The 12,991-nt window shown below is 42.2% G+C and overlaps 1 protein-coding gene across 3 annotated transcripts in view; it reads right to left on the bottom strand.

Annotated features, from left to right (window-relative positions):
• Nucleotides 1-12,991, bottom strand: part of LOC139574091 (5-hydroxytryptamine receptor 4-like) — a 172,307-nt gene that overhangs the window by 18,275 nt on the left and 141,041 nt on the right. The gene's annotated exons all lie outside the window — the stretch shown is intronic.

The raw sequence follows: 12,991 nt of genomic DNA, 5'->3' as shown, positions 1-12,991 counted from the left end.
GATGTTGCTTCAAAATATATACATAATTTTCTGCCTCATGATGCCATCTATTTTGTGAAGTGCACCAGTCCCTCCTGCAGCAAAGAGCCCCACAACATGATGCTGCCACCCCCGTGCTTCACAGTTGGGATGGTGTTCTTCGGCTTGCAAGCCTCCCCCTTTTTCCTCCAAACATAACGATGGTCATTATGGCCAAACAGTTTTATTTTTGTTTCATCAGACTAGAGGACATTTCTCCAAAAAGTACCATCTTTTCCCCATGTGCAGTTGCAAACCATAGTCTGGCTTTTTTATGGCGGTTTTGGAGCAGTGGCTTCTTCTTTGCTGAGGGGCCTTTCAGGTTATGTCGATATAGGACTCGTTTTACTGTGGATATAGATCCTTTTTACCTGTTTCCTCCAGCATCTTCACAAGGTCCTTTGCTGTTGTTCTGGGATTGATTTGCACTTTTCGCACCAAAGTACGTTCATCTCTAGGAGACAGAACACGTCTCCCTCCTGAGCAGTATGACGGCTGCGTGGTCTCATGGTGTTTATACTTGCGTACTATTGTTTGTACAGATGAACGTGGTACCTTCATGCGTCTGGAAATTGCTCCCAATGATGAACCAAACTTGTGGAGGGCTACAATTTTCTTTCTGAGGTCTTGGATGATTTCTTTTGATTTTCCCATGATGTCAAGTAAAGAGGCACTGAGTTTGAAGGTAGGTCTTGAAATACATCCACAGGTACACCTCCAACTGACTCAAATGATGTCAATTAGCCTATCAGAAGCATCTAAAGCCATGACATAATTTTCCAAGGTATTTAGAGACACAGTTAACTTAGTGTATGTAAACTTCTGACCCACTGGAATTGTGATACAGTGAATTATAAGTGAAATATTCTGTCGGTAAACAATTGTTGGAAAAATTACTTGTGTCATGCACGACTTGACAAAACTATAGTTTGTTAACAAGACATTTGTGGAGTGGTTGAAAAATTAGATTTAATGACTCCAACCTAAGTGTATGTAAACTTCCGACTTCAACTTTAAGTATTCAGATCCTTTGCTATGAGACTCTAATTTGAATTCAGGTCCATCCTGTTTCCATCGATCATCCTTGAGATGTTTCTACAACTTAATTGGAGTAAATTCAATTGATTGGACATGATTTGGAAAGGCACACACCTGTCTATGTAAGCTCCCACAGTTGACAGTGCATGTCAGAGCAAAAACCATGAGTTTGAAGGAATTGTCCGTAGAGCCCCGAGACAGGATTGTGTCTGGGGAAGGGCACCAAAATATTTATGCATCATTGAAGGTCCCCGAGTACACAGTGGCTTCCATCATTCTTAAATGTTAGAAGTTTGGAACCACCAAGACTCAGAGCATTCGGGGAGAAGGGCCTTGGTCAGGGAGGTGACCAAGAACCCGATGATCACTCTGACAGAGCTCCAGAGTTCCCCTGTGGAGATGGGAGAACCTTCCAGAAGGACAAGCATCTCTGCAGCTCTCCACCAATCAGGCATTTATGGATGAGTGGCCAGACAGAAGCCCCTCCTCAGTAACGGGCATATGACAGCCAGCTTGGAGTTTGCCAAAAGAAACCTAAAGGACTCTCAGACCATGAGAAACAAGAAACTCTGGTCTGACAAAACCAACATTGAACTCTTTGGCCTGAATGCCAAGCGTGACGTCTGGAGGAAACCTGGGACCATCCCTACTGTGAAGCATGGTGGTGGCAGCATCATGCTGTGGGGATGTTTTTCAGCATCAGAGACACTAGTCAGGATCGAGGGAAAGAGGAACAGAGCAAAGTACAGAGAAATCCTTGATGAAAACCTGCTCCAGGACCTCAGATGGGGGCAAAGTTTCACCCTCCAACAGAACAATGACCCTAAGCACACAGCCAAGACAACACAGGAGTGGCTTCGGGACAAAGTCTCTTAATGTCCTTGAGTGGCCCAGCCAGAGCCCGGACTTGAACCCTATCGAACATCTCTGGAGAGACCTGAAATTAGCTGTGCAGCGAAGCTCCCCATCCAACCTGACAGAACTTAAGAGGATCTGCAGAGAGGAATGGGAGAAACTCCCCAAATACAGGTGTGCCAAGCTTGTAGCGTCATACCCAAGAAGACTCGAGGCTGTAATTGCTGCCAAAGGTGCTTCAACAAAGTACTGAGTAAAGGGTCTGAATACTTATGTAAATGTGATATTGCAGTTTATTTTGAATACATTTGAAAATATTTCTAAAAACCTGTTGTTGCTTTGTCATAATGGAGTATTATGTGTAGAACTATTTAATCAATTTTATAATAGGCTATAACGTAACAAAATGTGGATAAAGGGGTCTGAATACTTTCCGAATGCACTATAAGATGCCTAGCTGGTCTTTCATATAGTTTGTGTGGGTTGCCACAGGTGGGAGGGTGGGTGATATTTTCCACATTCTGTCAAATACATTTTCTGTCATAATTCAGAATGTAAAAGTGTGTACTTGGAAATGTACAGTCTAGCAAATATGACAAGTAGGCTAAAGTACTTAACCTAAGTGTCAACGCGCAGTGAGAAGGTGAAAGCAAATACAGTCATTTCATTCAACGATAAAATAACAGTTGAGAAGTGCTACTTAGATTCCAGCACAAAGACAGGCGCATGCTTTCAGAACCCATATAATGGCAGACAGAGAAAAAGGAATGCTACAGGTACTTGGTGAAATGCTGAAAACCAGCAGCTCTTAGTACTTTAGTCCTCTTACATAACCCTAATACAGCTAATAATAGATATGGATTTTTGCTTTCCATACTTTAAAACCTGATAAAAATAAATGAATTAGACATGCACGTCTCAATAAATCCACTCGTAAATAGTTTTTGTTTTTGTGTGTATCAGATTTTAACATTACCAACCTCGTGTAAACTATCTTTTAAACATGCAGTACAGCGAATTACAGTTCGTAACCTTGTACCTATGAGACTTTAAATGTCAGACTACCTGTAACATGTGACCCAACCAGAGCTTTTAAGCTATTTCTCATGTGAAAGGCATTCATTTATCACTTTGTCTTAAAAGGGCACAGGCTATTCATATTTAACCACTTACCCTATTCACTACAACCTGAAAAACATACCAAAGGACAGAGTTCAGACGCCTGCTTGCCTGCCCGCGTGAGTGGATCATGGAGCTGGTATTTCAGTACATATGGCAGTACCATTCAAAGAGCTATGACAACCATCATGCTTATAGCTCTGTAAATGGCGCTGCAATCTGCACCATGCAGTCTTGGTGTCTTTTGGCAGGCAAAAATCAGTCAAACAATGAAAAAAGGTTAAGCCATCACATTATCATGATCAGTCAAGTATCACATTGCTGCGGTCAGTATGCAAATAAACCAGTATGCAGATTAACCCCTGTGTCATCAGCGTAAATTGTCCCCACTTGAGCAAAATCATTGAATTAAATCTTTTGTATTCACTTTTCACCTTTTGGTGTGATGACTCTTGGCTGAATTGTTAAGAGAGTTGTGGAAGTCATTTAACCAATTTTCTACTGTGAAGCTCATTTGTGTTGGAGAGTTATAGTCCCAATCGGTATTAGATAGAACGTCGTGGCCCCACCGCCTTTGGGGAAAACAACCTGTGATTACCTTGGTTGGCTCACAGCAAAAAGCATTTTTTTTTAGTTTGCTTGTTTTTAAGTCAATTAACAAAACTACATATAACAAAAGTGAAACATGTCTAAAGATTACATTTCATAATTGCCTGGTCCCGAGCATTTTCACAACTTCTCTCAAAGCGTAATATTGTAGGGCTTCCCTTATACCCAGTTTACTTGGACAATGCGTCCCCACATTTCCCACGCCAAATAACCTAAAGCCACAGGGCTCTACGAGAGAGCATTGTGAACCGTAGCCTAAAGGCCGGCAGATTGTCATTTCATCTAACCGTCAAAAGGGAATATACGCAGCAGGCATATTCGTATCCCATGTGGACCGGTTCATACATAAAACATTCTCCATTCAGGCTGCAAATGTGTTGATTTCCTCCTAAACTCGATTTAATAGCGAGAAGGCATAAGAACATTTGTAAAATATCTTTATGAGACACCATTTTCCACCACCATGCTAGAAGTGGCTAAACGCAAGTCCTGGATGTTGTGTATCTTGTTCATCCAATCAAGTTGCAGCAGTCTGTTATTTACCCTTGGTATGAAAACTGTACACACTGTCAGGAAGTAGCATTAGGCCACCATAGCATGGTGGTGGAAAATTGTGTTTCATAAAGAAAGTATGAATATTTTCCCCAAAAAAATCCCGCCTTCTCGCCATTAAATCAAGTTAAGGAAGATAGACGCCTTTGCAGCCTGAATGGAGAATTGTTTATGTACGAACCGGTCAGCGGGGGATACGAATGTATAGCCACCTGCATACATTCTCTTTGGACAGTGAGATGAAATGACTCAATGTCACTGGCCTTTGGGCTATGAAAAGCGTATGTCGGGATCTTTGACCTGGTTACATGTACATTGAACAACACAGCAGCTTTTGTCGTCATGTTTTGTTATTACTGTATAACAAAAAAATGTACAACTAAGTTGTATCTCTTACAATGAGGGTCAATGGGAAATAATGTTTGTTTCCCTCAATTTGTAGCCATTGTCGAGGGGAATTCCATCTTATGATGTGAATAACGACTCTGAGTGTAGAAAATCACCATGCACAGTTCTATCTTTGTCATGTACATATGTCACATATGTACAGTCGTGGCCAAAAGTTGAGAATTAGATAAATATTAATTTTCACAAAGTCTGCTGCCTCAGTTTGTATGATGGCAATTTGCATATACTCCAGAATGTTATGAAGAGTGACCAGATGAATTGCAATTAATTACTAAGTTCCTCTTTTCCATGCAAATGAACTGAATCCCCCAAAAACATTTCCACTGCATTTCAGCCCTGCCACAAAAGGACCAGCTGACATCATGTCAGTGATTCGTTAACATAGGTGTGAGTGTTGACGAGGACAAGGCTGGAGATCACTCTGTCATGCTGATTGAGTTCAAATAACAGACTGGAAGCTTCAAAGGGAGGGTGGTGCTTGGAATCATTGTTCTTCCTCTGTCAACCACGATTACCTGCAAGGAAACATGTACCGTCATCATTGCTTTGCACAAAAAGGGCTTCACAGGCAAGGATATTGCTGCCAATAAGATTGCACCTAAATCAACCATTTATCGGATCATCAAGAACTTCATGGAGAGCGGTTCAATTGTTGTGAAGAAGGCTTCAGGGCGCACAAGAAAGTCCAGCAAGCGCCAGGACTGTCTCCTCAAGTTGATTCAGCTGCGGGATCGGGGCACCACCAGTACGAGCTTGCTCAGGAATGGCAGCAGGCAGGTGTGAGTGCATCTGCATGCACAGTGAGGCGAAGACTTTTGGAGGATGGCCTGGTGTCAAGAACGGCAGCAAAGAAGCCACTTCTCCAGGAAAAACATCAGGGACAGACTGATATTCTGCAAAAGGTACAGGGATTGGACTGCTGAGGACTGGGGTAAAGTCATTTTTTCCTCTGATGAATCCCCTTTCCGATTGTTTGGGGCATCCAGAAAAAGCTTGTCCGAAGAAGACAAGGTGAGCGCTACCATCAGTCCTGTGTCATGCCAACAGTAAAGCATCCTGAGACCATTCATGTGTGGGGTTTCTTCTCAGCTAAGGGAGTGGGCTCACTCACAATTTTGCCTAAGAACACAGCCATGAATAAAGAATGGTACCAACACATCCTACGAGAGCAACTTCTCCTAACCATCCAGGAACAGTTTGGTGACGAACAATGCCTTTTCCAGCATGATGGAGCACCTTGCCATAAGGCAAAAGTGATAACTAAGTGGCTCGGGGAACAAAACATCGATATTTTGGGTCCATGGCCAGGAAACTCCCCAGGCCTTAATCCCATTGAGAACTTGTGGTCAATCCTCAAGAGGCGGGTGGACAAACAAAATCCACAAATTCTGACAAACTCCAAGCATTGATTATGCAAGAATGGGCTGCCATCAGTCAGGATGTGGCCCAGAAGTTAATTGACAGCATGCCAGGGCGGATTGCAGAGGTCTTGAAAAAGAAGGGTCAACACTGCAAATATTGAGTCTTTGCATCAACTTCATGTAATTGTCAATAAAAGCCTTTGACACTTATGAAATGCTTGTAATTATACTTCAGTATTCCATAGTAACATCTGACAAAAATATCGAAAGACACTGAAGCAGCAAACTTTGTGGAAATTAATATTTGTGTCATTCTCAAAACTTTTGCCCACGACTGTACACACAACTTTCCAAAGAAGTAATGACATGTGAATGCCTGTGACTACCACTTTGAGTAGCCAGTTAGCAATGTCATTTCTAAAGGCTTTCCCATAAAAAAAATGAAATGTTAACTGCAAAGTAGGCTTACCTGGCAGAACGATATATCATGATTATTTCATCAATAGGGGGTCTTTTGTTTCGTGAACTCTGCTATCGCGCATGCAGAAACACCGCCAGTCAAACATCCGTCTCTTGAGCTGCGCAAATGAAATTAAAGGGCAACTATACCGTCCCAAATTTATTTATTTATTATTTTCTTCCCTAGACCTCAAAACTGGTCTCCTGATGTGGTTTAAGTATTGTTTTGGCCTAAGAACATACAATTATGTTGTTTTTCTATTAAAAATGGGCCCCCCACCCCCGAGGTCTGCGCCTCACAGTCCTGGTTCTCTATTCCCCTGATGAGTGCAGCTGCCAGACACAAGGTAGGAAGGATGGTCTCGGGGTCCGAGGGTGTAGCAGCGGGGCAATAGCGGTGTGAAAGCGCGTCAGGCTTAACATTCTTGGACCCAGGGCGGTAGGAGATGGTAAAGTTGAACCGAGTGAAAAGCAGGGCCCATTGAGCTTGCCTGGATTTGAGACGCTTGGCGTTGCGGAGATATTCCAGGTTCTTGTGAGCCGTCCACAAAATGAATGGATGTTCCGCCCCCTCTAACCAGTGCCTCCACTCCTCCAATGCCATCTTCACCGTGAGTAGTTCTTGATTTTCCACATTGTAATTCCTCTCTGTGGCGTTAAGAAGATGGGAGAAAAAGCCGCAGGGATGCAGCTTAAGGTCCAGGGCAGATCGTTGGGACAGGACAGCCCTGACTCCGTCCGAAGCGTCAACCTTGAAGATGAGGGAACACTGGGAGAGAAACGCCCGACGGGGTCCTGCCTCTCCAGTGAAGCGTTCCGGAGGTGGTAAGCGGGGATCTCGAGAAGCCAGGGTGGCCTATAGAGACGCACTGCTGACAGCAGGGTTACTGAGGGGCTGGGAGGTTACAATCCACGGAATAGCTCCAGCAACATATTCAAGGCACAGTCATGGCGTTCCGCCAATGTCTGTAATCCTTCCATAAGACCTCAAAGTAACTCCTCGTGTCTCCCAATGGTGGCTCCTTGGGAGGAGACGGCATTGAGGAGCTGGTCTGAGTCTGCTGGGTCAGTCATGGCCAGTTCGTACTATCAGTTTTTTTTTTTTTTTTTTTTTTTCCACCTTTATTTAACCAGGTAGGCTAGTTGAGAACAAGTTCTCATTTACAACTGCGACCTGGCCAAGATAAAGCAAAGCAGTGCGACAGAAACAACAACACAGAGTTACATGGAATAAACAAGCGTACAGTCAACACAATAGAAAAAAAAGAAAGTCTATATACAGTGTGTGCAAATGGCATGAGGAGGTATGGCAATAAATAGGCCATAGTAGCAAAGTAAATACAATTTAGCAGATTAACACTGGAGTTATAGATGAGCAGATGATGATGAGCAGATGATGGTGTGTAAGTAGTGATACTGGTGTGCAAAAGAGCAGCAAAGTAAATAAAAACAATATGGGGATGAGGTAGGTAGATTGGGTGGGCTATTTACAGATGGACTATGTACAGCTCCAGCGATCGGTTAGCGGCTCAGATAGCTGATGTTTAAAGTTAGTGAGGGAAGTGTAAGTCTCCAGCTTCAGCGATTTTTGCAATTCGTTCCAGTCACTGGCAGCAGAGAACTGGAAGGAAAGGCGGCCAAAGAAGGTGTTGGCTTTGGGGATGACCAGTGAGATATACCTGCTGGAGCGCGTACTACGGGTGGGTGTTGTTATCGTGACCAGTGAGCTGAGATAAGACGGAGCCTTACCTAGCATAGACTTGTAGATGACCTGGAGCCAGTGGGTCTGGCGACGAATACGTAGCGAGGGCCAGCCGACTAGAGCATACAGGTCGCAGTGGTGGGTGATATAAGGCGCTTTGGTAACAAAACGGATGGCACTGTGATAGACTGCATCCAATTTGCTGAGTAGAGTATTGGAAGCTATTTTGTAGATGACATCGCCGAAATCGAGGATCGGTAGGATAGTCAGTTTTACTAGGGTAAGTTTGGCGGCGTGAGTGAAGGAGGCTTTGTTGCGAAATAGAAAGACGATTCTAGATTTGATTTTGGATTGGAGATGTTTGATATGAGTCTGGAAGGAGAGTTTACAGTCTAGCCAGACACCTAGGTATTTGTAGTTGTCCACGTATTCTGGATCAGAACCGTCCAGAGTAGTCATGCTAGGCGGGCGGGTGTGGGCAGCGATCGGTTGAAGAGCATGCATTTGGTTTTACTAGCGTTTATGAGCAGTTGGAGGCCACGGAAGGAGTGTTGTATGGCATTGAAGCTTGTTTGGAGGTTAGTTAACACAGTGTCCAAAGAAGGGCCAGATGTATACAGAATGTTGTCATCTGCGTAGAGGTGGATCAGGGAATCACCCGCAGCAAGAGCGACATCATTGATATATACAGAGAAAAGAGTCAGCCCGAGAATTGAACCCTGTGGTACCCCCATAGAGAGGGTAAGACCCAGATGCAGACAGTTCGAATCACAGGAGTTTATTTACAAAACTCAGGGCAGAACAAAACTCATCCAGGTCCAGGTAAGGTACAGAACGGCAGCCAGGCTCAAGGTCAGGGCAGGCAGAATGGTCAAAACCGGAAGAACTAGAAAACAGGGACTAAAGCTAACAGGAGTACGGTAAAATACGCTGGTTGCTTGACAAGACAAGACTAACTGGCAACAGACAAAGAGAAAACACAGGTATAAATGCACAGGGGATAATGGGGAAAATGGGTGACACCTGGAGGGGGGTGGAGACAAGCACAAGACAGGTGAAACAGATCAGGGTGTGACAATTTCGGTATTGAGTGTTGCATACTTTCCATTATAAAACTGTACTGAGATCTATCAGAGATTCAGTAACCCAACACATCGTCAAACTGACATTTGTTAATCCCAAATTACTTGCATAATCCCTGATGTTAATGCACTTGACAAAAAATCTGCTTATTTCAGTATAAATCCTGTAATTACATACATGAATTTTCAAAAGTCAAAAGTGAATTTGACTGTAACAAAGTGACTTAAAAAAGTATAATATTCATGGTAATATTAGTGTATTAGGACGTGGATATGTGTGGTTGTAAGGTATTTTAGATGTATTTCTGGATTGAATGGCATCTATGGGAAAATGGCATGATATGCATGACATGATATGCCTATAAAGTATCTAAATGTGTGAGATATTTACCAAAAACTGTCTTGGGATATCAAACAACAGTATAGGTAAGTGTGAAAATCAGGGCTATGTCACACCATGATCTGTTTCAACTGTCTTGTGATTGTCTCCAACCCCCACCAGGTGTCTCCCATTACCTCATGTATTTATACCTGCGTTTTCTGTTTGTCTGTTGCCAGTTCGTCTTGTCCCGCCAAGTCCTACCAGCGTGTTCCCGTGTTTCCTGTGCTCTAGTTTTTGCTTTTCCTAGTCTTCCCAGTTCTGACCTTTCTGCCTGTCCTGATCCTGATCCTGCCTGCCGTTCTGTACCTGCCTGACTCTGATTTGGATTACGACTCTTTGCCTGCCTTGACCTACCGATTGCATGCCCCTTGTACTGTAATAAACTCTGAGACTCGTACTATCCGCCTCCTGTGTCTGCATCTGGGTCTTAGCCTGAGCCGTGATAGTATATACTAATTTAAGTGGCGAGGATGCTCCTTGCTGAAACACAAACTCCAGATTGTGGCTTTAAGTAAATTAAATGGGGTTTATGTACAAAATATTTCTTAACAAACCCTACTAATCAAATAGTACATATACATACATATAAACATATACAATAGGTGTAAGGAGTGGTCCTAGTAATAAATTAAAGTCACCAGCACAGCACACCCATTGACTATACATTACAATTAGCTTATTATCATTACCGAAATTAAGGTTCTCATTACCCCCCAAAAAACAGCAAATGAAGTGGTAATGATACATTTGTGTTTAGCTCAATCAGCAAATAATAGGGGACAGACATTATGAGTCAGCAAACAGTACATATGCTGCCCTATGTACATAGACATGGAATCACTGGTCACTTTATTAATGGAACACTACTTACTTTAATAATGTCCACATACTACTCATTTCATATGTATATTCCGTATTCTACTGTATTTTGGTCAATGCCACTCCAACATTGCTCGTCCTAATATTTATATATTTCTTAATTCCATTATTTTATTTTTTAGATTGGTGTGTATTGTTGTGAATTGTTAGATACTACTACACTGTTGGACCTAGGAACACAAGCATCTCTCGCTACACCCACAATAAAATCTGCTAAATGTGTGTATTTGACCAATACAATTTGATTTGATTTGAACAATTGATCACATCACTAAATCCCATTCATGCCTCCATGTTGTTAATGTAATGTTTCTCCGACATTTTCCAATTTCAGCTTTTTAGCCATTTCGGTAATGAGAAGGTAAAGTGGGTGTTTGAGAATAAGAACTTCATTCTGATGGCGTATAAGCAAATACATTAACTTAACTTGTGCTCATCTAAGGGCTACTCCTCTAGATTATGCATCATGCATGGGTGAATACAACTATTTAAATACTGATCGGAGTTCTAACAGGAACTTGAAAAAGTGCTACGTAATGAGAAACATGTCCACAGACATAATTTTCCGTAATAAATATTATAGTTTAATGTAAATTTCAACTAGTGTAACATTGTTATTAATGTTGGACATAATACAGCAACATTCTTAGTGTTTTATTGAAATAAATTAGGTTTTTGTAAAGTAAAATTGTATGAAATGACCTGAGATTTTAACCCGGACAAATTTCGGTAATGAGAATTAAGGGGGAAAATGTCCAAACTTCAAAAGAAAATGCTAAACGTATTTACAATAATACACAGTGCAATTAACTATGCATCTTACTCTTCAGAATGATTGTATATTTCTGCAGATACATCATGGTATTGTAACTGTATAATCTACAGACATGGTTAAACCTGGTTTCATGATAATCACCCTGCTGGTTTTCTGTTCTAACTGATAATTAGGTCTAATTCATTCTTCTTAGAGGGCAAGAATGAAAAAAGCATTGGCTTCAAGGACCAGATTTGAATTAGATGGTCTCTGCAGTATGTAATGCTCCTAGCGGGTGGTTTAGAATGTGTTAGTATTCCATCTCCCATAGCTTGTTATCTATAGGGATTCAATGCAAGAACACTTGTCAATACAGTATAATGGAATAACAATGGAATATCTAATATGCACTATATGTTGATGTATGTCTATTTTCGAGAGTGCTATTCAAGGCTGGTGTTCTGTCTTTCTGGGAATCTGTTTCTTGACTGATAAAGAGAAAACAGTATCGTGCATAGGCTTTCATCATCAATCATCTCTTATTCTGAGACTGTAAAGACTGCCATTTAATGAGCCAGTTCTATAACTCTTGGCTATTTATACCATTGTTTCAGATCGTCTACAATATTTTATTCCAGAAGCAGAAATAATTGTAAGTAACGACATAAGAAAACAGTACATCAGAGCTCTGTTCTTCCAACAACAATACCTGTACAGATTGCAAGGTGAGCCCATATCTGTCAATGGTGTGCGTACTGGGAGCAGAGTCAGGTGCAGGAGAGTAGAGAGTTGTGAACAGGCGCACACTTTATTTAGGCAGAAGAAACCAACAGACGGACGCCACTGCGTCAAACACCTGCAAAACGCGCAAACAGTCACAATAATATGTACAAGCAAATAAACATACCTCGTGAAATAAAACACGGAATAAACACACACCAGAAATAGCGCGTCAAACATGACACGTAACACGAAACAATCTCACACAAAGACATGAGGGGGAACAGAGGAATAAATACATGTAGTGTGATTGGGGAATGAAAACCAGGTGTGCAGGGAACAAGACAAAACAAATGGATAAATGGAAAATGGAGCGGCGATGGCTAGAAAGCCAGTGACGTCGACCGCCGAACGCCAAGTCGTGACAATATCTCTACCGCGTGCGTTTCCATGAACCGATCTCGACTTGTTTCCTCATTTAGTTCTCAAGAGAATGGAGAAAAGTGTTTGGAGAAATGTCATAACAGCTGCTGTCCATAAGAATGTATAGAGGGAAGCCTTGCGAGGAAGCCTCCTTGTGGCGGGCTGGGCGCATGCATACTGACTTCGGTCGCCAGCTGTGCGGTGTTTCCTCCGACACATTGGTGCAGCTGGCTTCCAGGTTAAGTGAGTTGTGTGTCAAGAAGCAATGTGGCTTGGCGTGGTCGTGTTTCGGAGGACGCATGGCTCTCGACCTTTGCCTCTCCCGAGTCCGTACGGGAGTGGCAGCGATGAGACAAGACTGTAACTACCAATTGGATATAATGAAATTGGGGAGAAAAAAATTGTAAAAAGTACAAAAAAAATTCAAATCTGTACATAAATAAAATAATAATAATTGATAGAGGGCGCACCTCTGATCTTTGCCATTGATCACTTCTGTGATAGCACTTCTATTGGCAATTGTGGGCTCGATACATCTTTATTGGTCCATGTATGTGCGGTCTAACCAGAACTGGTGGCACGAGAGAAAGATTTTCGATTGTACAGATGTTTGGCTAACAGAATCTATAA

Source organism: Salvelinus alpinus, chromosome 4 (assembly GCF_045679555.1).
Source record: "Salvelinus alpinus chromosome 4, SLU_Salpinus.1, whole genome shotgun sequence".
Taxonomy (NCBI): domain Eukaryota; kingdom Metazoa; phylum Chordata; class Actinopteri; order Salmoniformes; family Salmonidae; genus Salvelinus; species Salvelinus alpinus.
This window is presented reverse-complemented; position numbering and strand designations above follow the sequence as displayed.